This window comes from Typopeltis vanoorti, chromosome 18 (assembly GCF_054136105.1).
Source record: "Typopeltis vanoorti isolate ZY-2024b chromosome 18, IOZ_Tvanoo_1.0, whole genome shotgun sequence".
Taxonomy (NCBI): Eukaryota; Metazoa; Arthropoda; class Arachnida; order Uropygi; family Thelyphonidae; genus Typopeltis; species Typopeltis vanoorti.
The window spans coordinates 24118483-24145963 of record NC_143566.1 but is presented as its reverse complement, the minus strand read 5'-3'; the positions used below and the strand labels follow the sequence as shown (position 1 = coordinate 24145963).

Sequence of the window (27481 nt, the reverse complement as noted above, 5' to 3'; positions counted from 1 at the left end):
CGGATTTTCCGCTCTGTACGAGAGCCACCATCCGTTTTCTCGTTCGTCCAAGGACGGATTGAGTCCCCTCCTAATGAGGGGTTTACCGGCGTATTAATGCAGCCGGCTCGCCACTCCTCTGCCGCATCCCGTAAGGGCGGTATTCTTGACTGTAATCCGTGTGTGTGTTCACGGGGACGGTTTGCCTGCTTTCGGGATGAAAAACCACAGATAAACTAGGGGGGAAACCCTGCTGCTCACGCCCAAGATCGGCTAACTCGGCTATGGCTGAGGAGGATCCTTAAGCTCCTCACGTCGTCGACGGGAATCGAACCCAGGACACTCCTTCCCCAGGCATATGGTTGCGAAGCGCAAGGCCACTAGTCTAACCGCGCGGACCTGTACAAGATCACCACTTTGCTTATTTTGTGAAGTGTCTTAAAAAGTTCCTTGTAGCTAACCATAAGCCCACCTGCGACTTGAATGTAATATAGAGCTGTACTCATTCGTGGTTGGGATTCACAAATTAATAAGATAAATAAATAAAATGTAAATCTTAAACCACCCATAGTGACAATGTTATGAACTGGCAATCTTCCTGTGGGTGGGATTATCATAAAAAAGAATACCTGATTTCTGTTAATTTTTTCTTTCATAAAACTTTATTTTCCAATTGAGATTTTTCTCGTGAATTGTTCAAATATGACTGAGATTTTTTTTTTTATTGTTTAATAGAAAATTTATCCTTTTGAAGATTTTATTGACAATCTAAATTCCTCAGCCAACTTGAATAAATGCTCTTTGTGTATTTTTTATGTATTATATTTCTCTGGTTTGCATAGTCACCTGACAAGAGAATTTGTTTTTCCAGCCATGTTTCGTTAAGTGTATATTTTCTGTTACATTTCCTCCCTCCCATTTCTTTCACTTTTTGTAAAGGATTTTAATCAGACCAGCTTTATTGACAAAGCGTTTCGAAATGAAAGTAATAATGTCATACTGACTCGATGACATTCGACAAGCAACCTCACTTTTGTCGTAACTCCACACTTAGTGAAACAAAAAAAAATGCAGAATAATTCTAAACAATACTGAATAATAAACTTTGTACTGGCAATATGGAATTTATTTTTACGTGCATCTCTGGCCGATTTATCTTTTTATTTTTTTTTTTATTTTTTTTTAGGGATGAAAAACCGGAGTTTCACGAGAAAAATAATCTTGCTACCTCCAGTATGACCAGTCAACTCAGTTTAAAAGTCCTTGTTGTAAAGGTTTTTCGTGTCCTAGATGGGAATCGAACTCAAGTCTTCCCACCCAAAAGTCATTGTCATTATAAGTTGAGCTAAGGAGGCTTACAAATAGAGTTAAATAAATTGTTAAATGCCAAAAAAAGAGCCCTGATTCAGTTTACTGCGATAAATGACGTGCTACCAAACTGTTATTGTAAAATGTACCTTGTTTCTCAAACCGCCTAGCGGAATTCAAGAAATTTTGGACTTCGGTACGTAACTCCAAATATCGACATCCATCTTGGCATCTAATTCAGTGTTAATCCCATGCAAAGAAGAAGGATAGCGCAACCTTGGCGTAGGAACGACAACATGTTTTCTGACTCCGGTGGCCGAAAGACAATGTTAATGTTTGCCGTATATCAAACTGTTGAATTAAACTTCATTGCCTAGTTTTCTACCACCGTCTCGCTTATATAAGACAGTTATCTGAAGTTTCTTGACAACCATTTTAGGTCTCTAGAGTACTCGAGGTCGTAGCCTATCAAAATCTTGGCTCACCCAAAGTGATAATGTGCGCAATAAGTTTTTGAAGTTTCGATTATGTAATTTGCATTAAAAACAATAAAAAAAGGAAAACCTCGGGAGAATTGTCCATAAATGGGACCTTAATGCAACAATTCTTAATAAAACTAAGGTTTCCACTCTTGGTTTGGCCGAGTGGTCAGCATACTCTATCCAAGCAAAATGACTTGGAAGACCTTGGATGATCTTGGAATTAAAGTTTCATGTTTGGTCTCTTAGAACAGGGTTTTCGGAGGATAAGGTGGATCGCTCTATGCTTCCCTGTGTGTACTATGTCTGTCAATGCGTGTGTTCACGGGGCCGGTTTAGGGTATATTCTGTATAGGGCTTCGCCTATACCGACTGAGCTACGAAAGCTCTTACAAAAAATATATAAAATTAATAAAAACAGAAACAATCCTTACCCACTCCACACACAAAGTAAGTACTAAATTACTAATGTACATTATTACTGTTTGTGGGGGTGTGTGTGTGGGGGGGGGAGAATTAATAATAATAATTTCAAGTATTGGGTACATTACATTAGCACTATAGTAATGTACTGTAGTCCTAATGTAATGTAACGTACTAATAGTATTGTACACATGCTTTTATGAGTGGAATTGACATTAAAAAATGAGACGTGACTGAAAATGACATTTAACTCCAGTTCCTCCTTCGAAGTAATTTTGCGATTCGATAGAAAGTTCGTTGTTCTTGTTAACATTGAAATCATGTCAGCTTCTGCGTTTTTCGTATCGTATAATTTTTTTTAAATTACTTTTCCTTTCATGTCAGTTTAAGACTGGACTTCCGTACTTCTATAGAAAGCACTCTAATGAAAGCCAGATCTCTCTCTCTCTCTCTCTCACACACACACACACAATGGAAAACTAGACGAATCTACCAGATAAAAATACTTGTATTACAAAAAAAAAAAAATATTGGCACTCCACTGGTTTCCATAAATTAATGAACAAAAAGAAAAATAGCGATAACTCGGGGGGGGGGGTGATACGAAAATCAGTTACATTATGTAAAACATGGCTCTGAGTCTGGTTATAGTATACAAATAAGTGGCGCTGTCAGCGGTATATGCAACTGGGCCACAGCATAAAAGCGGGAATTTTTGAGTGGTTTTCCATGTTGTGTCTGGAGTGAGAATTAGACATTTTGTGATATCAGAATTCTTGGATATGGCTGCAAGATATCATTCAGGTAGCGAGCTATCGCAAAACCAGATTTCGGTCAGAAGTAGCCAGATGGTTGCATGCGAGTCGTTCCATGGTTCACAGACTGTGCATCCAACAGCCACAAATCCTGGAAATACGGTGAAGGAAGGCGACGGGATATAACTGCAGTGGGGTGCAGAGCAGATATCTCCAATTCGCATGCTCACTAAAACAAGAGTGCTATCTCGAATCAGCTATGATCTGACCTCGCATCGGCTGCAGGAACATTGGTATCTGCTTCCACTGTGCGCAGAAGGCAATCTATATACTAGGGGACCGGTAATCCTCGTGCTCCTACCCGCAGCTCACGAGTGAGAGCATTTGAAATGGCTAAGCTCTACGTCAAATGATTCGGCGGGGTCGTTATTTTTTACATACGACGTGATGATTTGGGGAGGCATCTCATTAGGTGAACGCATCGACATGTATGTGCTTTCTAGAAGAACCACGAATGCTGCAACTTATAGAGAACGAGGTCCTGGACCCTATGTTCGTCCGAATGCGGAGACATTTACACTCCAACCAAATAATGTCATCATCATCGAGCAAAGCTCGTGGACCCATTAAGCATGTCTGGAATGATGCTGTAGTTAGACGTGTTGCTGCTCGCAACTCCCCTCTTCGTAAGCTCGAGGGATTTAGGAGAGCTTTGTAGTAGCAGTGCTTGTTATTACCATCTGAGCTCCTGGACACCATTAGAAACAGTATGAAACATCGTCGTGAGCGCTGAATTCCTGTGAGGGGTGACCTTATTGAGACATTTTGACAATCTCACTTTGACCTCTTGCTTTTAATCATTGTCTTCATTTATCCTTTTTTTTTTTTTTACTGAAATAAACTATGTATTTACAATTTTTGTGGGCGTTTCTTACACATCTCATATCATGCTGCTTTTCACCGAATTGCATAAAAATTCATCATATACGGTTTGAATTATCGTGATTTTTCTCTTTTCCTTAATTTATGGAAACCAAGGATAGAAATTAATATAGAATTTATAGAAATTCTATATTAATTTATATAATTAATATAGAAATTAATTAATTAGCTAATGGATTTATACAGGACGAGAACGCACTTATTTTATTTTCTGGAATGCGGATTAATGATGTGCTCTCCTCCATTTATACTGTGCACTGATCTAATCGAAACTTGATACACTCCGATGGATTGATCCTTTAGCCAGCTGATAGCAACGAGTGTATTTCAGACATTTCCCTCTCCTAATCTTTATGTGGAAACCAACTATGGGCCCAATACTTCCAAAGTCCCTCCGCAACGCATAAGTTGGAAAGACATGGGTTCGAATCCGTCTGGAACACCAAGGAAGCTTTATAATGATTTTTCAGTTGCATGCACTTTAGCCAATGTTATACTAAAGGAAAAGTCTTCCTCAGAGAAATTCGCTTTTTTTTTTTCATCTCTCAAAATATCCAAACCTGCCGGAGAACGCACGTAATTAGTAGATGTAACAAGCATGCTTAAGTAGTCTTAGTAGCTTCTACCATGATGCCAACAAATCCTTTCCCAGACTTCCGCTCCCGTTTCGACAACAGTAGTCATCTTTGCAGTATACACTAAACGTCCCTGCTGAACCATCCTATGTATACAAACATATTTTGGCCACATTCTATCATTCGTCCTTTTTTTTAAACACGATTCCACATATTCTAAAATTCATTCAAGGACTACATATCAGGTAGACAACAGTACACACTCTGCTATGCTGCTTCCCCTTTACAGTTTAGAGAAATCCTTCACCTATCCGCATTTTTCCATAACGCTCAATCAGAATAAATAATCCAATTTTTTTACCGATTCACACAGACGGTTTGAAGTCAGTCTGTAATTGTCTGGAAAGAGCTTGAATGCAATATCAGATGAGTTGCGTGTTATAGTGTTTGCATTAATGTTCATTACAGTTTTTACGATCTCTGGTAAAACTCGTAACGAATATTTTCCTGTCTTTCGGATTCGCTATTTGTTTCTTCAGGCAAGGAGACTCTCTTTAGATGTTCGCCTTTGTTGAATCCGAAGTCACGTTACAATGGAAGGTGACCATGTTGTAGATATTGCAGCTGGGTTAACTCGTTCCTTGGAATAAAGGTATCACAGATAAACTATAATAGTTTAATCCTGGAAGAGAATTTCCTACCTGGCTCCGCATAGGTAGGAAACCATATTAACAGCATCTTACATTTTAATAGATGTTCCCATTTTGTTTTTATGTATTTGTCTGTCTGAGCCCTATATACTTACACATTGTTGGCTAATTAAGTTTTTAAACTTTAAATAAAATGGTTTGGTACTTATTATATTTTAACGTTTATACTTCATGTATCCGTGCATATAGTATACTTTTTTCAAATCTGAACTGTAATTTTTAATTGTAATTCTCAGTAACTCAAATTACAACTTGAAAATAAATGGCGATTTAACCGCTGATTTTGCTCAGTGTACATCTAACAGTGAAGTTCTGTATTAACTTGTAGTGGTGTCTTCTGGTCAGTTTAGAATAATATTATCATTACACCTCGTAATAGGAATTGCCTTTAGGTTTTTGTTCTACGAGTAAGGATCCTTATATTTTAAGGATGTAATTTGCCAGATAAATGGTAATGGTAATTTCACGCACTAATGAAATATCTTATTTAAATCTGCCCGAAACAGCCATTCATGCCCATCATATCACCACTTTAATATCGTAAGCAAATTATGACATTCAACTGTTCATCTCACTATTATTATTAATAGAAATTAAGAATAATTCCATATTTCTTCAGTTTTCACACAAGACGTTTTTGCCGTATATCAAATTCCTTTCCAAAATATGTCATCTCGAAATTACTTCCTGCCTATTATTATTATGAAATTATTTCATTTTATTCATAGTAAAACATGCAATGAAATTATTTCACTTTATTCATAATAATAATAATAATAATAATAATAATAATAATAATAATAATAATAATAATAATAATAATATCCAACCAACTCTGAGTTTGTTAAACAGAAAACTTGCTGTTGAGAAAGCAGTGTTGTGATACACTGCGAATTTCATCTTAATGTTTCTGTACGCAGCGACAAAAGACTTCATTATTATTATTATTTTTTTTTCTATTTGGTGTTAAGATAACAAATTGATCCTCCGTTTTTCATTGGGGTACCATTTGTATATATATATATATATATATATTAAGAGTTGACAATTGACATTTATGTCTTTAGGGGTGAAGCAAGATGCTTTTCATATTCCCCGCTATCTGTTGTGGTTACAGTGAGGGTAAAATTTACGAGCAGTTTGCTCGCCCTGAATGGGCATGGAGATTATGCATCACTAAAGGAGGCTAATATAGCTTTTGATCTTCTATATTTGAATATGTCCATTGGATCGTATGCTGCAGCTTGCTGAACCAAATCGTTGGGATGTGTGGACGTCTTTAGGAAAAACTTGGTTGCTAAGGGTTGTAGAAAAGAGAAAATATAGGGAATATTTGTGTCTCTGTGGAGTTGATTGTTTCTAACATACCACGGGGCGTTCAGAATCATTCTCAAGCACTTATTCTGCACTCGCTGTATTTTGATGTTAGCATTAGAGGTGTGACTCCAGGCCGGAGAGGCATTGGTGATTATAGGACGAATCGTCATCTGGTATAGTTGCAATTTGATTCTGTTGCTGAGCTTGCTATTTCTATTAATTAGCGGATATATCTGAGCTATGGTTTTAGATGCCTTTATGCACGCAGATTTGATGTGTTGGTTGAAAGATAACTTTTTGTCGAGAATTACACCCAGGTAATTTGTTTCTGTCTGCCAGGGAATTTTAGTATTGAATAGTAACACATCTCCTGCAGGAGACATTGGCCTTTTTGAGAAAAGAACGGCTGAGCTTTTCTGGGGGTTCTAAACCTGGAGGGTTGGTTCTCCACTTGGAGAACCAACCCTCCAGCTTTAGAAGGTTTTCTTGAAGCTTTCTGGTAATGAAATGGGGTCTGAGAGATCTGGTTAGTATTGCCGTATCGTCCGCATACAGAGCCAAAATGGAAGTCATCGGATTGTGCGAGATGTCTGACATGTATATAGAGAACAGCAATGGAGCCAGTAGAGATCCCTGCGGCACTCCAGCAAAGATGTGGCGCTGGGAGGATATGTTAAGAGTTTTAGTAATACAGAGCCTTATCAACTTTACCTATACAAGTTGCAACAAGGGTGTTTTTATTTTTAATAAGAATCTCTGGAGGAGATATAGATGAAATTAATTTTTTAACTCGGGAATATTGTATATTAGGGTTACCAAGTAATTTTATAAGCTTGGTTATTTAACTTCTAATCCCAAGTATGCAAACAATTAAGTTTGCACCTGAAACATAGTTCAAGTCTAAAGATAGTACAATACCAGGGTAACTCATAAAAACAATAAGAACAACTTGTATAGATAAAGTTGATAAGGCTCTGTATTACTAAAACCTTGGTATTTAGGGTCTAACTACTCATTGAGGAGACCCCAAAAAAGGTTGAAACCGGTCTGGGTAGTGACCTCACCCATAATGTATTGCAGTATACATCTTTTAGTGAGATGTGCTTTACGTTATGGAAAATACTAAGAATAGTGATCAGAGCTTTACCCACCTTTACAATGAGTTGCCCTGGTGTTGTACCATCTTTAGACTTGAACTATGTTTCAGGCGCAAACTTAATTGTTTGCATACTTGGGATTAGGAGTTAAATAATCAAGCTTATAAAATTACTTGGTAACCCTAATATACAATATCCCCGAGTTAAAAAATTAATTTCATTTATATATATATATATATATTTTTTTTTTAATATCTGATCCGCACACGAAAGGCCATAAGACTTATAGCACATTAGTGCCAGATGTAGGCAAGATTATATGGAAACCATTTTTATTTAAGACAACCCACGAACTAATTTCTACTTTGCTTTGTGTAGCATCATGGAATATATGTCTTCTATTTCTGGAGCTTTGAGGATCTTTGTAAAATTTGGTACTGTTCATTGTATTTCTTTGAGACATGCATTTTTTTGGTTATTAAAATATCATTGAGTAATTTTGCCAGTTTGTTGGTTGAATGAATGTGTCTCTAGGTTTCCATTCCGTAGGTCGTTAGTTTGAATACCACTTGTGTGGATATTTGTGAATACCTTTAGGTGGTAGATGTCGTGAGAGACCATGGAGATGTCAAGGAGACCATATCCTAGATATGGTCTCATTTACCCTTCCAATGGACTAATGTGCTATAGATTTACAACTTTTGGATGGAAGTCAACAAAACAACAACAACAAAAAAGTTTGTTTACAAGTAGTTTCTATTGTGGCGTGATTGAAAAACATTCATTTTATCTATTAGCAACACCTCCTAATTAGTCAAATTAGGCGGTGTTGCTACGTTATTTCCTACGTTATGTTTCAAAGGGAATCAATTTCGAAGAAACCCTTTGGTTTGAAAGACCTATATTCAAATCTCGTGTAGGACGCGAAAAGCCTTTATCAGGGCTTTTCATTGAAGGTGAATCACCAATCTTATACGCACACGGAAGGTTTCATTCCGCAACAGGCATACCAGCCAGGTATGCGCAATTTACACACAAAAATATTTACGAATAAAACTAATCACCTATCCTAAAATTATGGTCCGGAAAGCTAATCCTGGCAAGTCGTGGACGTCAAGTTCCCGTAACTATTGCAGATTATTATTATTATTATTATTATTATTATTATTATTATTATTATTATTATTATTATCATGTTTTAAAGCAACAACCGAGTTATGCTTTTCTTTCTTTCATTTTTCTTTTGTTCGGAAATACAGAATTTCTTATTTCTTTCCTTTGCGCTCTTAACTTAAACATAAGAATATAAAAGCGAGCTTTTTAGTCTAAATTTAAGGAGCAACATGACCATAAGGTCCAGAAAAAGAAATTTGGTTGTTAGCTATTTCGATTTGGAACTAGAGTCGTAATGTAATGTCTGATTGGCGTAAAGTTATTTACTACTACAGTGGCATAATCATGTTTTTTGCATCCCTCCCTGCTTGAAATATTATTTAGATCCACCCGAGATCTCTACTTGTATTTCACGATTTCCGAATTTGATATACCACATGGTTTAACAGATGAAAGTAGTGTTTAAGGGTGATCGAGTATTAAATTTCTCTGTGAAAAATTAACTAATCTTTGATTTGCAAACGTGTAATTCAAAAGGAGAAATGATAATTGTTATTTATTTTATTTTATTTATTATTTTGTTTCAAGCATCACAAAATCCATCGCTTGCTATGCCTAAAAATATAGATAAAATAAATAAACATTTAACCCATGAATTATCTTTATCCAATGAATTCTTCCTAAAACATATTTTGAAACTCCACAAAATTTTGCTGCCCCCCCCCCTTGGCTTTTGAAAACTTTTTGTACTTCTAAGAGCTTTCGTTGAGCTTGTCCTGCTCCCCCTCCCCAGCAAGGGCGGAGAAACTAATATCGATACTACAAAGACAAAAACATATGCAACATCGTCTTGCCCAGGTAATTTTTATTGGTTTCCCCACCCCACCTCTTGTTCGTCTTAAAAGACCTCGAATGAAAATTGAATTTAAAAAATAAAATAAACTACAATATTGTATATGCAGAATAATGTTTGTCTGAATTTCTTAATTTCATTTTTTTTCACCCCAGCGATGCGAAATATTTTAGGACCCCCCCCCTTCCCCCCCCCCCCCCCACACACACAGAAAAAAAAAAAAAAAAACCTCTTCCCGTAGTGGCAAGGCCCTTCATCCCGAAATCTGTTTAGATTTTTCAAAACAGGCAAATACACACGCAATTAACAGAACATCCAAACAACTCAACCTAATCCTGAAAAATGTTTTATCTCTTTTTGTTTTAGTTGGGCCGATAAAGGTTTGTTACTTGGCGACAAGTAAACATCTCAAATTGACTGTAGATCTGAAGCAGGAGAAGTATGGTAGGTATTGTATGAACAATGGTTAGTGTGTCAATGTAGGGTCTCCCGCGATCAGTGGCGGATTAAGGATAGTTGGAGCTCCTAGGCAAATTATATTTGGGACCCCCAAAAAAAGAATAAAAAGAATAAAAGTTAGATGGCAAATAAATGAAATTTTGTACGTTTGAATTTTTGGAACTACTGGATTTTTCTGCATGTTAAAGGATGATAAATAATAAAACTTTTTATTTATTTTTTATTTAAAAAAATTATCAGTTTTTTTACAATTTTACAAAGTTTTTTTTTTTTTTTTTACTTGCACTACACTCAAATAATGAAAACACGAAAAGTCACACAAAAAAGTTATTTTTGAAACAAACACCTCACTCTTACACGATTCAATAACAAATGAAGTTAAGGAGCAACCAGGCGAAACTTCCTATCTCGGCAATGCAATCAATTTTCGTGACCTCGAAGCTGTCAACAGCGCTGTGCGCCGACATTGGTAATGCGGTTTAATTTAAAGCTTAGATAGCGCGCGCTGTTCAAAATACAAAATACGAAGCTTATCAACTAGCGCCGTTCAAAATACTTAGATAGTGCGCGCTGTTCAAAATACTTATTAAAACGTAATAATTGTTTTGAAAAAAATTTCGCTTCAAATAATCAAGATTTTTATGATGTTTACTGAAAATATTAATCTATTTTAAAACACTATAGGAAAATGTCTTGGCTTGGAGGCCACCAAAGCTCGAGGCCCCTAGGCCCCTCATTTCCTTAATGGGTAATCCGCCACTGCGCGCGATGAGTCTTCTAACTCCACGGAAACACCCGTTATAATAATAATCATAATACCGAACTATTATTATCAAAGACGCGATTGCTTATTGGGACCTTCGATTGTTTGCTGTTGCAGTATATTTAGGATTTTCCACCCACACTCTTTCGTTTCTTCGACCCTTGTCCGTGGTTGCATAAAAATAAGAAAAATATATATGAAATATCAGGGGAAAAAAAAAAGTGGTTAACAATAACTAACCAATTTAGTACAGGCGATCTGGTCTCGAAATCTTCCATGTTCGCTGTCCAGGTCTGGTTGAGTAAATTTAATTTCACTTTGAGCTGATACTAATAATGACAGATCCATATCAGTGATTTAGCGTTTATTATCTCTTCGTTCTTATGCTGCTTTTTTTTCGGGCAAGATTGATGTGTATTAATTTTTTTTAACATTTATTTTATTAACATAATTTGATAAGATGTTTTGCTAATAACATTTATTTCAAATATTTCTTAATTTGTATTACAATTTAATTTAAAATACTTATATAGATAGTTTCTTGCTTTATTTATTTTTATCGGTTCTGATTTCTTTAGGAGGGAAGATTGTTCCTAGGATTTGCACCTGCACTCGAATTTCCGGGTTTTGCAGTATGGTAGTTACTGCGTCCTACATGACTGAACAGTGCTGTTTCCATAAAATGTAGAACTCTCTTTTCGGTTGACGGTTTCAATTATTCGAAAGGACGGTCTTCGTAAACATCTTAGAACGATAGAGCACCGCTCTCTCTCTCTCTCCCTTTAATACGATACTTTTTCATTTTTTAAAAAAAAAAATGAAATATCATTAATGGTGTCCCATGCTGATTGATCAATGATGAATGATCAGTAAGCATGGGGCGCAATTAATGATATTTATATGTATATATTTCAATGAATCCACACACACAAACGCATATAGATAGATTCAGTATATTATTTCAGTAACACTTGTGAACGTATGTGAATAATTGAATTATCACATACGTTACTTACTTCTGGTCATTATTTATTTGTCCCGCAGAACATCACGAGCGTTTTAATTTATTTCCTGTTTACCAAATGGTTTTCTTTTCGATTTTTTTTTAACTTACCAAATAACTTTTTCACCCGACTCTGGATACAATATCCAAAGAAAAAAGAATAAATAAATAAATACAGAAATAAAGGCTGTGAATGATAAAATAAATCAGAATTATTCATACTATTGTAGATGAAGTTAAGCAATGGATCTGCAAGTACTGCTTAATTTTGTTATTTTCAATGGCCTTTCAGTAAATTATAGTTAATTAATCTGCAAGTTAGAAAATAACGAAATGTTATTTTGTTTTACTACGTAATTATAGTAGAAGGCGCGCTGAACAGCCAATGGTGGTTGGTACTGTACTCCAACCAATAGAAGCTGCATTCGGCGAATTAGCAACGCGAATGTGGCGTCTTGTATTAGAGTCGTGACGACGCGAGAGTAAGCAGGAAGCCAGAATAGCTTAGGAAGGAAAATGTTCGTTCTCTTGTTCAGTGTTTGTGTTACATGAGCTATTGCAGAATGGAGAAAGAATCCGATTGTTAAGTAAGCTGAACTATATTTTAACGTCGTAGGTTACCTCGTAGAGGCAAATGTAAAATTAAATATTTAATATTTGTCATTTCTATTCTTTAGTGGCATGTGCAGTGGTTATTGTTACATATGATATATGTTTGTAGGCAAATTTTTCTTCAAAATATGCTTTGTGTCAGTACTGTTTAACTGAGGCAGTGTTATTTGCAATAACGGACAGTAGTATTTTAGAATGTGTAGGCATTTAAGTAAACATGAAGTTTCATGATTCAAGACTAGAGAATGTCAAAGTAGAGTAATACTTGATACATAGGATAATCTCAAAATCTTCGTAAGTTAATACTGATGCCCAAGAGCAATAGTGCGATAAGTGAATTCTCCAGCATTTTAATTAATACGTATTTTTTGATAAATTGTGCCCGTTTATGCAGTACTATTTGACATTAGACGGCTTCCGGTATTAATTATCTCGTGTGTGATGCAATTTAGAATTGCATCGGTAGCGTATATTGACTGTTGATCTGTTAAACAAAGTATTCATTTGCAACTATTTATATTATTATTTTTCATTTTTTGAATAGAAGTTGCAAATTTAGTAAACAAAATTGCTTCCAAATAATAAATACGATTTATATAAATAACGATATTTAGTATTAAAACGTCTTCCTGAACACTTTGTTTAATTGTTGTCATTCCTACTGTGTGTGTGTGTGTGTGTGTGTGTGTTGGACAAGTAGTTGCGCTTGATTTGTTGACTGGTGTCATTAAAAGAAATGTGGAATATAAATTAAAATACTTTGCGAAGATCATTCTAGATGATATAGCTATTTTGGTTAATAAGGAAATTGCATCCTTAGTGGAAATGCAGAGAATGACACAACGAGTGTCATTCTCTGCATTTTTTTTTTTTTTTAGTCAGGATGTTGTGTGTTGGTGGGTGGGGGGATGTATAAAGTGACTGAAATACCTCACTTCTGTATGAATATTGTATATAGTATCATGCCAGTTGTGTGGTAATATGCACATTTACTTCTGCTCCATACAGACTTTTCTAGAATTTATTATTAATAATAATAATCCTGATACTTCATAACAAAACATAGTCAATACAATGACCACATCCTGTAGATAGTGCACTCCTGTTAGCTGCATAGTGGATTGGCAGCATATGTTATATTTTGTCTCAGTTTACCACGTGAAATATATTGGTACATCTGTGACATTGATACAACTTAAGTTGAGTATATATTTTAAACTTCTGAATCATAAAAAAAGAAAAAACAAGCAAATTGGCAGCAGACTCGATTGAATGTTTAATATTTTTTATTATTACATGATATTTCCTTTTATTATTACATGATATTTATTACATGAAAGCAGAAAAGTCAGTCTAAAAATAAACAGAGAAAAAAAACTAAAATCATGTTTAATCATTTTGCAACGCTAAAAAACATAATAGAAAACAATTTCTTGGAAAGAGTCTCTTCATATACATACTTAGGTCATCTCATTGATCTAAACTGTGGACTCCAAAAGGAAATAAATAGAGTTCAACTTGCCTGGGGTGCATTCAGAAAATTGAAAAGCATTTTTCCAAACAATGATGTCCCACTCTGTTTAAAAAGGAAGACATTTAACCAGTGTATACTGGTTAAATATCTGAGTATGGTGTCTGCAGAGAATGTGTTTTGTATTTAGGCATGTTATAATGACCTGTATATATGGCAGGGGAACTTCCCATGATGAGTCTTTGACTGCATGGGTCTGTGGATAATAATAATAAAGACTGAATATATTGGCTGAAAAGCATATGTTGCATAAATTATTGCTACTGAAACAATGAGAATATTCTGTTGAGATAGGGATTCTTCTTAGGAACAAGATTTCCCATACTATACTGATATCTTAAATTTGTTTTCAGTTCTCTGTACTAGTTTAATTGAATAGCAGTAACTATATATTGTAATAATAGCTGCATTACTTACAAAAATGCATAAATACCAAGTGATATGAGACTTCTGTTTCATATCTGTTGAAAGAGCATCTTCTCAGTAATGTTGTATAGGTATCTCTTCGATAATATGATATTAGTGCATATTATATTTCATGGGGTTATAGTACAAGAAAGTAATGAGGCTAGAGTTCTTGGCATAAGGGTGGACAGGAATAGGAAATTCAAAGGTCACATAGCAAAAATTGCAAATACAACTCAGAGGATCATTGAAGCAAACCTTGTCCTGTAAGGATAGGGAAGTAATTTTGCCTCCTGACAAGGCCTTGATAAGACCTCAGGTGGACTACTGTGTGCAGATTTGATCTTCTGGGTTCCAAGAGGATATAGAAGCTGTGGAAAGGGTGAAAAGAAGAGTTACAAAGATTATATCAGGATTATGGAATTAGAATATGAAGACAAATTGCAAGCAGGTGGACTATGGACTTTGGTTAGTAGGAGAAAGGGGTTGATAGAAAGAGTCTAGAAACTTCTGAATGGATGTTATAGGATATCGTCTAATGAAATTTTTAGTTATATCGAAGATGGAGAGAGAACATGGGACATCCATGGAAGTAAAATTTGTTTGTCATTAAGAAAGGGAGGGGGGGGTAAGAGCTAGGTTTTTCTCTCATAGAGTAGTGAGTGAATGGAATAGTTTCTGTTTAAGTAATGAGTGTATCTGATGTGATGATTGATAGAAACCTGAAATTTAGGGGACATATTGCAAAGGTGGTGAAGGTAACACAGAGGATTGCTGCAATAATGAGAAGGATGCTGACCTGTAGAGATGAGGGTTATCATTCTGTTGTAAGACCCTGATCAGACCACACTTAGACTATTGTTCTCAGATTTGGTCCCCAGGACTTGAAGGGGATAAATTAACTGTGGAAAGGATACAAAGACAGATAACCAAGATGGTTTCAGGCCTGTACAATGTTAGTTATGAAGATTGGCTGAGGGAATGTGGACTGCAGAGTTTGGTGGATAGAAGAAGGAGAGGTGATATGATTGAGACTTTTAAATGTTGAGAGGTGGTTACAGGGTTGACTGGGGAATTTTTTTGCTTGGTTGAACAGTGGGAAGGAGTGCTGACAGGGGGCCATCCCTGGAATTTATGAAAGGAAACTGTGAACAAGAGGGTGAGGAGTGGTTTCTTTGTATGGAGGGTGGTTAAACCATGGAATGCATTGCCTGATAGAGTGGTGAGAGCGAGAACGGTCAGTGAGTTTAAGGAGTATGACAGACTTCGTGTTTCCTAGGAAGGACATCCCGCGATCAGTCTTTTGACTTCATGGAGGCCTGAATAATAATAATCTAGTGTGAATGAATTTAAGGGAAGGTATTACAGATGGTTTGGGTGATGTATAGCCTCTGCTTAATTAGTCTTTGACTCTCTGGAGGTCTCAGATAATAATAAATTCACACTAACATGAAAATTATGTTGTAAAATGTAAATGTTAATGTTGTAAAATTTTAATGTATGTGTGTATACATGTAGCATAAACTTCACTGTATAACAAAGTGTTAGAAGATAAATTACATACGTTATTGTTTCTTTAGTTTTAATGACCAGAGACTTTTATTAATTTTATTTACTTTTAATTTTATTTTATCATTATCATCAATTTTCTGATATGTATCCTCAAGGGGTGGTCAGATGAGTGAACTGCATTGTTAAGTTTACATTATTATTAATCTCCTATCCACAATTTCCCCCAAATTAGTGTATTACTTGTCAGCACTTCAGCATTATTATATCTAGAATTTTGTGCTAGGCGAATTAATACACTTTGATCTTGATCTAAGTGTATTAATCTCTGGGTCTCTTCTCTCTCCCATTCTGCTTGTCCATACCACCTTAGATTAGCTCTGCTTACACCTTGAATGCTAACAATATCAATTTCCTTTCTAATAGTCTTCATTTTTAATATGATTCTGCTATTGATGCCATCTGTTCACTCGCTTAATTTTTCTCAGAAACCTAATAGCTGTGCTCTCTAGCCTCTGATCAAATGCTTTATTTCTAACCCAACTCTCAGATCGATAACTTAAAACTGGTTTGAACACTGTCTTGTATACTGCTAGTTTGGTGTTTTGGCTAATTTCTCTGTTATTCCATATAAATTTATTCAGCTGGCTACCCACCATATCAACTTTGCTTATTCTGTTGTCTATTTCCAGATTTAACCTGCCATCTTCACTAAAAGCTGTGTCTCTATAGCTGTGAAATATTTTACCTCCTCTATAGGATCTCCATTCAGAATGCAGCTGAAGTTTTCTTATGCTCTTGCCCATTTTCATAGTTTTGGTCTTTTTATTCCTGATTTTCATGCCAAATTTGTTACAGTTGTTATTCAATTTAGTTAATGAATCCTGGAGACGTGCACTAGATGTGTTTAGGAGTACAACATCATCTGCATAAAGCAAAGAGATAAGTTTGACATCTCATTCTAATATCAGGTCTGATGCCACTTTCTTTCATAATGTGATCCACATAGAGGATGAATAAGAGTGGAGATAATGTGCATCCATTTCTTATCCCTGATTTTACATCAAACCATCTTGTAAGGAAATACAAGAAGATGACAACTTATGTATAAACTATGCACACTGTTGTTGTGTATAATGTTCAGTTCACCCCATATAATTATAAATTAAAGATGCCAAGAAATTATATTCTTGATTTCATCCTTTATCCAAGTGTAAGCACGTGAAGTTGTGTCATGACTAGACTACTTGTATATAGAGACTAATGACTTCATATCAATTGCCTTAGTTGGGAAACTAAGGCAATTGATATGAAATTGGGAAAGGCCACTGCCCATGCGAGTTTCGACCTTTATTGAGGTCTCGCCAAGAAGTGATGCCAAGGTTGAAGTAATGCAGAAGTCATATTTTTATATACAAGTAGCCAAAAAGTGTCACACCTTATTACGAAATACTCTGGATTACAGATAGATGTTGAAAGTTTTTCCACTTGGTTATACTATAAATTATAGATGACAAGAAAGCACATTCTTAGTTTCATCCTTTTAACAAGTATAAGCAAACAAAGTTTGTGCATGAAGTCACTTCAACTGCATACAACATTTTGAAAAGCTTCTCTCTGGGCACTTTGTCATATGCCTTTTTCAAGATCTACACAATTTGAGTATTGATTCTTGTCATATTTCCATGATTTTTCAACCATTTATTGTAAAGTGAAAATCTAATTTTGATAACCTCTATTTGGCCTGAACCTTTCTTGTTCTTCTCCAAGTTTCTCTTCCATAGTCTTTCTCAATCTCTGAGTATGTTTGTATAAATCTTATCTGGAACGCTTAGTAGAGAAATTTCTCTGTAATTTTAGCTTTATTCCCTTTTTTATAGATGGGTACTATGGGAACTCGACTCTAATTATCAGGAATTTGACCTTCTGATCAGGCCCTTTGAATTATGCAAAACTTCTATACCTCCATACTTAAGCATTTCTGGTTGAATATCATCTACTCCAGCACCTTTCCACATTTCAAGTTTTTGACACAGTTTTCTACCTCATGTATTGATATCTACTCCTTGTTTTCAGTGGTGCTGTATCCATAAAATTGAACAAGATACTAATGGGCTAATGTATTTTTTACAGAGGAGTCTTTTTGGTCTTTCCTCCGATTTTAGATGACACTTGATTTGGCATTAAAGTGGTACTGCTTACGATCATGAGAATGTTATTGATAGGGATAGATGTGGTGGTCTAGGGAGGTATTATACTTAATGGATGCACTGAGCTACAAGTGCTGAAAAAAGGGACTATGACTAGTGAAGGATATTGCAATGAAGTTCTTCAATGTTATGTTTGATTGTTCTGTGGTACTGCAGGCGAAGAATTTATTTCTATGGATAACAATGCCACACCACATCGTGCACGAGCAGTGGAGATACTTCTGCAGACTGAGGACATTAATCAAATAGATCTCAGCCCCATAAAACATGTTCAGGATGCAATAGGAAGACACATTGCTGCTCGAAAAATACTCCTCCAGAAAACAAACAGTGCCTCATCCTTGCTCTGGAAGAGGAGTGGGTCAGTTTGTCTCAAGAAGTCCTGAATCCTTGGTGCTAAGTATGGTATCACATTGTGAGAGCTGAATTGCAGTTCGTGGTGGACATATTCCATGATGAAAAGTCTCTCCACATAGTTTTCTGTCAGCTATACATTAATTCCTTAGCTACATCCTTTGGAAATTTGTAACATTTACCAAAAGCGTATTGCAATTTAATTTGTACCAAATTTATAACACATAATGTTCAACAATTTCTATTTTATTTCCCTCTATTATCAATTATTTTAAATTGCCAGCCATCACTTTTGTTTTGCTGATGTTTAAATTATTATTATTATTATTCAGGCCTCCATGGAGTCAAAAGACTCATCGTGGGAGGTCCTTCCTAAGAAACACAAAGTCTCGAGATTCATCGAGGGGAGGTCCCACCCTAAGAAACACAAAGTCTATCATACCACTCCTTGAACATTGACCGTTCTTGCTCTCACCACTCCATCAGGCAATGCATTCCATAGTTCCACCACCCTCCATGCAAAGAAAAACCACCCCTCACCCTCTTGCTCACAGTTTCCTTTCATAACTTCCGCGGATGGCCTCTTGTCATCACTCCTTCCTGCTGTTCAACCAAGCGAAACTGAGCCCAGCTTTGTTACTTGCCCCTCTTAACCAATAGAATCAATTGCTTCAGCTATTCCTTACTTTCTACTATGAGGTTTATCATCTGCATATCTTAAATTATTTATTTTTCTGCCACCAATTGTAATTCCTGCTGGATATTTTTCTAAGTTAGCCATTCTCATAATATATTCACTATAAATATTAAAAAGATAGGGTGATAGTATATAACCCTGCGACATCCCTTTTTCCACTCGAACACTATTTGTTTCTCCAAAGACTGTTTGTTTTTACTGAAGCTTCTTGGTTGTCATACAGTTCTGTTATCAAGAGAATTAGATGCTCAAGTATTCCCATTAATCTCAGTACAATCCACAGTCTGTTGTGATCCATGCAATCAAAAGCTTTACTTTTTACTGAAATTCTCTTGTTCTTTCCATAATCCATCTCATGTTTATTATTTGGTCTCTAGTTCCTCTATCTCTTGTAAAGCCTGCCCATTCTTGTGGCATTTCTTTATTCACATATGGCTCCAGCCTTTTTTGTTTCGGTTTCAGCATAACTTCTTGCATGTGAAATTAAAGCTGTGGTTCTATAATTTTCACAATCTCTGGGATTTGATTTTTTTTTGGAATTGGGATGAAAACTAATTTTTGCAATCTCTAGGCCAGTTGACGAACCTGTTGACAAATTTCAGTCAATTCTTCTTCTTCTACGCGTTATTCCCGCTTCCTATGCAGGGTCCGTGTGTTACTTTAGATGTGACAAATTTCAGTCAATATATTCATTATATCATTCCTAGCTGTTCTCATTAATTCCACTGACACACCAGCTTTAGGAGCTTTTCTTTTTTGGCAGCTGTTGGAAGTGTTAATTTGAGAAAATCGTTTTCTGACATGAGGCTTAGAAGTTTCAATGTTATTTTGTCTTTAATTTCTTTAGACTAGTTGTGAAGGCTAAGTTGTTTTATTATGAGTGCTCCATGTGGGATGTTATATAGTAGTTGGTCACTGATCTTATTTAAGTAATCTTCAGAATCTAGAATTAGGGTTGTGTTATTTTGTGCACTTTTGATATTAAAACATCATTATTGCAAATTATCGCGATATCCGTGCTTTGCTATAGTATTTACCTACTGTAAATCCATTTTGACTCCAATAAACTTTCCTTTGATTACAATGAACAATTTAAATTTAGCACAACTATCCCATGTCAGGCAACACCCTATAATTATTAAAAGTCATGGTTCCATCGAATGACATGACCAACACCACATTCATGTTCAGGTTGAAATTTCCTTTAATTTGATAGCTCACATTATATTTTTAGACATTTGTACATAGAATTCGAAATTTATAGATATTTGTTATTTAAAAACAATCAAATTATAATACTTTTGGGTATATAACATCTTTTGTTTTATAAATTGTTATTTTTGTTTTTTGAATTCTTTTGTGATATAATAGCATAGTACCTGTGCTTTGCAAAGGTTTCATTCACAAAAGTAAATGAAAACTAATAAAGAAAAAGTATATATAGTTTGAATAAAGTGAAGTGTGTTGATGCAGAAAAATGAAGTGAAATTTGAAATATAACATTTGATGAAGAAATAAAAAAAGAGAAGATTGTAGTGAAAAAAAAAACAAAAAATACCTATGGCGTTTTTTTCTCTACTTAAACACCATTTGTAGACCACACTGGTGATTCTCTCCTCTGGAGCAGGTCAGAGTGATTCTCATGCCCATGTGAGAAGCAGTCCTCTCTCAAGTTGATCCCTGCCACCTTCAGCACCTGCTCCTGGACTTGTTGATGGTCATAACAAAGCAGACCTTGATGGGGAACTGCAGCCTCTTGAACTCTCCCTTTGAGTTCAAGAGGTATGAATGGTATGAACACCGACTCCCCGCGAGCACAGCTGGTGAACACTGTGTCCTCAATGACGTTCCTGTGGAGGGCCTTCACTGTAGCAACATCACTGGAGCCCCCACTTTGAGGAGAAGCTTGTGTGCTGGGAAGCCAAGAGGGTTGAAGGTGTTGAGGAAACTCCAAGAGGTAGTGGACTGCGTCATCTGTTTGTCCACAGACCTGTATTCCATTTCTACCTCTTCGAACGAGTTAAGTAGAGTGTCATTAATGACGGCACATGAGGCAGCCTTGTCATTCTTGGGGGTTCGAATGGCATGCTCACACAGCCAGTCCATGGACTTCTTCTTGATATTGCCAATCTCAAGGTATATCCTGGCTGTGAGGTATGCTAGGATCATCACTACTAAGACCAGGCCTGCAGGGGGTGGGTACTTTCCCTTAGACTCTGGATACTCTCCATCCTCTATTTTGAGTAGGAGTTCAGAGAATTTCCCAATGGAGACATTGCCTCTGAAGTGGACCCTCATGTTCTTCTTGAGAGTTTCCAGATGAGGGGCTATAGATACGACGCCTTGACACATGCCTTAACCTTGTTAGCTCGAGTTCCCCTTGGCACTACTGGCAGAATCTGCCAGAAGTCTCCAGCCAGCAGCACATGGTGACTTCCCCCATCACTGCATTGTTACCCCTGATGTCTTTGAGGGTTATGCTCAGTGTCTCAAAACCTCCCTTGTGCACTATGTTCTCATCCCAAACAGTGAGCTTACAGTCCCGCAGCACTTGGGCCAAGTTGCTTTGTTTTGAGATGCTGCACAGGGTGTTTCTGCGTGGTTGAGGGGCAGCGTGAGCCATCTTGCCTCCCTACAACAGCATAGCAGCGATGCCAGAGAATGCAACAGCCAAGGTGATGCTATGATCACTTCTTACCTTCGCGAGGAGCATCCAGGAAAAAAGACCTGCCCAGCGCCTGACTCAATGCTGCTAAGGACCTGCCAATACACAGCAAGCTGCTCATCCGTGTGAGCCTTTGTTATTCGACACTACTTGTGCCAAGTCATTTTGGTCATAGCTTGTCTCCCTCAGATAGTCCCTGACACTGCCTTGCAACTCCCTCTCCACCTGCAGCATGATGTCCTCTGAGAGACTGTCTTTGTACTTCTCCCAAAGACTAAGAGGATCAGAGGACTTGAAGGGAGATTCACATAGGGCAGCTTCCTCCAAGGTAGTGTCCCAGTGCTTGTCGTCCTCTAGCAAACTCTAATACCTTGCATGTAGACTGAAATGTGGGATGGAGGCCATTCATAGTCTTCAGCTCTGAAAAGGATGTTGGGTCCTGAACCTCATGTAGCAGCAGCATGCGGAGATAACACTCGTGTTTTGGGTGGATGGGATATGCCCTACCCAGTGCGTGGTCCTTCACACCTGACCAGCCACTGACATCTTTCCCTCGCTTCCTTCTCGTGAACTTGTTATTCTTCCACACAAAGTAAGAAGTGACCTCAGCGTACAGGAGGGTTTTTGCAAAATCGTCAGTTTTCCATAGCTCAAAGAAAGCCAAGAGGGTTGTCTGAGGAGGGTTGCTGAGCTTCTCGGCCAAATTATTGGAGGTGAAGTACACACTCTGACCATTCTCGAGGTGAACAGCAAGATGGAAGACAGTAGGTTACCTCTCATGAATGGGGAACGCCAAAATTCTCCAAACCGCCCACTCTCGTACAACTTCACCTCATCCCTCTCATTCTCCATCATTCTCAAGGGCAAAAGCTGCCTAGTCACTACTCTTGTTCACATATTTGTAAATGTACTTGGACTTGACAGAGTTGCATAATTCCACATTGATGTGAGCATCGAAAATGTGTCACAGGACGGGGTTGTAGGGCACCACCCAGCAGTAGTCCAGCTCTATCCCATTGGTTTCTGCAGTGAAGCTACCATCAGCTGGAGACCTCCTCTTATACTGCAGGTATCCATTGTCTCCTATCTGGGTGTCCTTGCTGCACCTGCCTCCTTTAATGCAGGGCAAATTGTGTTCAATCTACTGCAGGGCCCATGAATCATGTTGACTTTGACAATGTTGTGGAAGAGAGTGTCTTGCTCAGATCAGGTATTTCAGTACAGATGACTTTGTCGATCATGTCAGGGAAGATGTGCTCCCCTAGCTACAGTAAGATGTGGATGTGAGGCAGACCTTGCTTTTTCCACTCCACAGAGTAGACAAAGCACTGCACTCTCCCAAACAGGCTGCTCTTGTTCAAGAGAGCCATCATCATCTTAACATTGAGATAGAACACCCTGGCTCTTCTATCATCACACCATGTTGTGACGATTTTGGGTCTCTTGCCCAGGCAGCAGTGCATCTGTGATATCCTTCCACCTGGGATTACAAGTGAAAGTGATGAACAGATCACGACCGCCATAGTGGCAGACATGTGTCATGGCATCTTGAGTTCACTCATGCATATAGCGAGGTACCCAAGTCAAGGATGATGAGACCACCACCATTTGACCCAGCTGAGCAGCGTCCTGCCTCCCCATGGCATCCCCTCAGGTGAATGTAGCTGTCTGCCCTCAGCTGCTCCTTGATGTTCCTAAGGTAGTTCAGCCTCTCAGTCTTTATTTTGGTGTACATGTCAACCAAACATTGACTGAAGAGGGAGTGGAAGTACACCATGTTGTTGACCTCCCTTTGCCTGACCATGATGCGGTAGGAGTAGAAGCTTACCGCAGACTGTCTTCTTGAGGGGGCAACTTGGTCTCGGGGTCGTGCTGAGGCAGGGCAATGGAGTACCCATCCTTGTTACGGCAGAACAGGAGTGGATACTCCATGCTGCTGTATGATTAGTGGATCCCACTGATACGCTGCAGTGTCTTGTTGTGGCTCTGCAACATGATGTCTTACTGCTTGAATTGCTGACCAACAATCACCAGAGCCACCTCATTTGCTTTTGGGGTGTTGAAGTGACTGAACAAGCCATGCTTGTCAGTGGGCTTTCTATCTGCATGGATGACGACTTCTTACATATTGGAGGTATCTTGTTCAAGGTGGTCTTCGGGTCTTTTATGTAGCTGTTGACATCATGTAGCATCCTCTGCAGTTGTTTGATGTCAAGAAACTTGCTGCACCTCAAGCACCCTTCTCTTTCGTCTTTGCCTATGAAATGGATTTGCAGGATTTGGGCTTCCTGTTGAGGCGCAGACAGCAGACTTCCTACCAAGTGATAACCTGCCCTTGAACTTTGAAGATCGGAATGAAGCTGTCTCTTAGAATCTGCTTGTTCCTGAAATGATGTTATGTTGAAGCAGCCATTGTACTTCCGAACACTGTCCACGAAGTGGACGTGCTCGGGGTGGCTGTCCATTACCAGGCTGTAGAGAGAGTTGAGCAAAGGTTCTAAGGGTAGGAGCTGCATCTTGCAGCACATGCTGGGGGGGGGCTTCTGACACTTGTGCCTCATGGTACCCAGAGCTACAGTGTGTCTGCTTTGTAAGCCACCTCAGGATCATATGCCATGCCTGAGTGAGTCTTGACCTTCCACATAAGTGCTTGCCTTTCTATTTGTCTTTAGGATTGCTTTGCTCGTATCGAGACTCTGCCACTCTGAACAATTGCCTAGCCACCACCGTAAGTAAAGGGTCGGGACATGTGAGCGAGGTACTCAGCAGAACTGGTGTAGTTGTCCCCCCTGTCGTGGGACATGGAGAACTCCTCCTGGTTGTTCTTCACATGCCTCACGATTAGCTCATTCACATTGCTAGCCATTATTAGTTGAGTGTAATACATGAGATAGGAGAGGGATCGGAACAGACAGGCTCTATCTCCTGTGATGGGAACAATAGTGTGAGGCACCGTCTCCCCATTAACATTTAAAAACTTGATTGCCATAATGACTTAAAAAAAGAGAAGGGACAAAATGCATTAAAAGGTAAAAAAATAATCCTTTCTTAAATATATGAATTTAAACTTTTTGGAGTTGGCACCAAATTTAACACACGTTAATTGACATAAATTTTCAATTACACGATAACCTACTTAATTGTTGTTGAATATTACTAAAAGTTCTGAAAAGAACTGATTCAGAAGTATGGAAAAAAAGCTGAAACATGAAGTAGTCCTAAGAACAAATAATTATTTACAGAATACTAAAAGTTCATACTTATTAACACAAGTCACAATTTCTCTCGCAAGAGCTCTCTCACCTATGCTGCTACATGTCTACTTGCCACCTAGCAGTTACAGGTATAACTACAGAAAATACCGTACCTGTACTTTCATCGAGAATAAACATATTTCTTTTTGCTGAATGTATGAAAATGATACATAACTTCCAATACACATACTCACTTTTTTGTTAGAAAAAACCTGGGTACCATCAAGCTATAAGTACATATAGTTTGTGAACTATACTTTGTATTAGAGAATTTGTTTGCGATAAATTTGGCAGTGACTCCAAAAAATTTAAATTCATATATTTAAGAAATGATTATTTTTCACTTTTTAGTGCATTTTCTCCCTTCTTTCTCTCTCTTTTTTTTTTTTTTTTGTCGGTTTATTATTATTTTTTAAAGCTTCATTGTTTCATTTTTATAAAGATATAGATAAGCCTACAAAAAACTGTTAAGGGACCACCGGAGAAACGTCCTCTTTCGAATAAAAAAAAAACCTCTTTTTACCCCTTATGGGTGAAATTTAAAAAAAAAAACCCATTCAAACACTTTCTATAGATTTTAAAAAGACACCTATAAGAATATTATAACTCAACAAATAGGATACGAAGGATTCTATAATTCACCCCCCAAATCTAGAGTTGCCCCTTTAGGGGTTGATTAGAGCAAAATCCTGAATTGTGTTTTTTAAGCATTTGTATAGGTAACCTGTGTAAGCAAAAACCAAGATGATTTTTCATCGACCCTAAGAGATATTGAGAATCTCTTAAAACACATTTTACTCCTCCCCTCCCCCACGGGGTAGAATTTCTAAAAATTTCTTCTTAACAGGTGCTTACATCATGGAAGGAATAAATTTTACAAATTTCATTTTTCTAGGTCCAGGGGTTGATGAGTCAGTCGGGACATTTGTTTTTATATATATAGATGTTGTCATTTGTAATAATGACCCTTGTCTCCAGAAGTGAGATGTCATAAGGAAAGAATATGTGTACCATTTCTGACAACAACAGAAAAGAAGGGAACAAGAAATGGATTACCTCAGAAGTGCTTGTAAAAAAATTAGCTGCAAACTGTCAATAATATTTTACAAAAAACCCACTAATACCTTGGCACACATGCAAGAAAACAACGACAAAGGTGCAGCAACTTTACATAAACACCACTGATAAAATAGTGTATTGAACCAGTACTCCCTCAAAGTGTTGCCTTCATATATGACAAATATCCATGATGCATAGGTCATTCAGACAACTTCATTCATGTCTTAAGATGTCAGGTGTTTATAAAATATTCTGTGCACATGGTATCTGTAAAGTTATTTCTCCTGAACTTTCAGGAGAAATTTGCATGAAAGAATATGTCAAAGATACAGAGAAAAAGAGCTTGTAAATCCTAACCTTTCGTATTAGTAACAAAAACATCAGGTGATTTGATAACTGACAGCCATATATTGAATTTAGCAGTCATATGTTGCAAATTTAAAGAATAATCTGATACGACATGATGTCCAACATAATGAAAATTAGTGACTTATCTTAAACCAGCTGTAGTCCTCTATGTAAAGGACTTAAAGATACTAAGAACTAGATTGTGTTTTTGTAAAATGCTTAGTTTTTTGATTGTAGCCTTTTTTTTTAACAGTTGCTTCTCTGTGCAAATTGATCTATTATCCCTTTATATTGTTTTCACCATTAGCAGAAATTTCACCCTAAGCCTGTCCAGAAGCACAAAGCTTGCACATCATTCTTAACAAAGGAAGTATTCTGTTTTCTTTAGTTTCTTGTGTGAAAATGGATTTTAGGATTAAGATTTCACCTAAGTGTCTTGGTTTTTATTATAAATGTTGAAAGCACTTAGCTGGTCATTCCAATGATATTTTCATTATGATGGGGGATCCAAAGAAACACTACAGTTTTAGCAACTTTATTTGTTAGTATAAGTAGCCAGATGTTTCTAAAAGAATTCTGCACATTTGGTATCTGTGATGTTAGACAAACAGGCCTTTGAAGAAATTTTGCATGAAGGAACATATTAAAGAGAACTCTTAAATCACAATTGTATTTTCATACTAGCAACAAAAAATGTCAGGTGATTTGGGAACTGATAAGGATGCCACATATTGATTTTAACGGGCTATATTTGCAAGTTTGAATGAAATCTCTGAATTGACACAATGTCCAACACAGTGTAATGAAAATTAAGGCCTTACTTTAAACCATCTATTTGTAACCATCTTATGTAAAGGACCTAAAGATGCTCAGAACTAGATTGCAATAGACAGCACATAGCACAATCAACAGCAAAGCATATATATGTGACACCTTAAGATAAGTACTATCAAATTAACAATTTTTTCAACATCAGTTTATGCGTTAAATATTCTACTACTGTGTGTTGTTGAATTAAAAACACTTTCATTATGCACTGTTTGCCATAATGCATAAGAAAT

General features: G+C 37.0%; 1 protein-coding gene across 2 annotated transcripts in view; it reads left to right on the top strand.

Annotated features, from left to right (window-relative positions):
- Positions 1-12238: 12238 nt before the first annotated feature.
- LOC150096546 (docking protein 5-like) overlaps positions 12239-27481 on the top strand; it is an 86916-nt gene continuing 71673 nt past the window's right edge. For both annotated transcript variants that reach the window (XM_090407935.1, XM_090407936.1), the window contains exon 1: positions 12239-12363. The gene's annotated coding sequence lies outside the window, so the exon portion shown is untranslated. The remainder of the gene's footprint in view (positions 12364-27481) is intronic.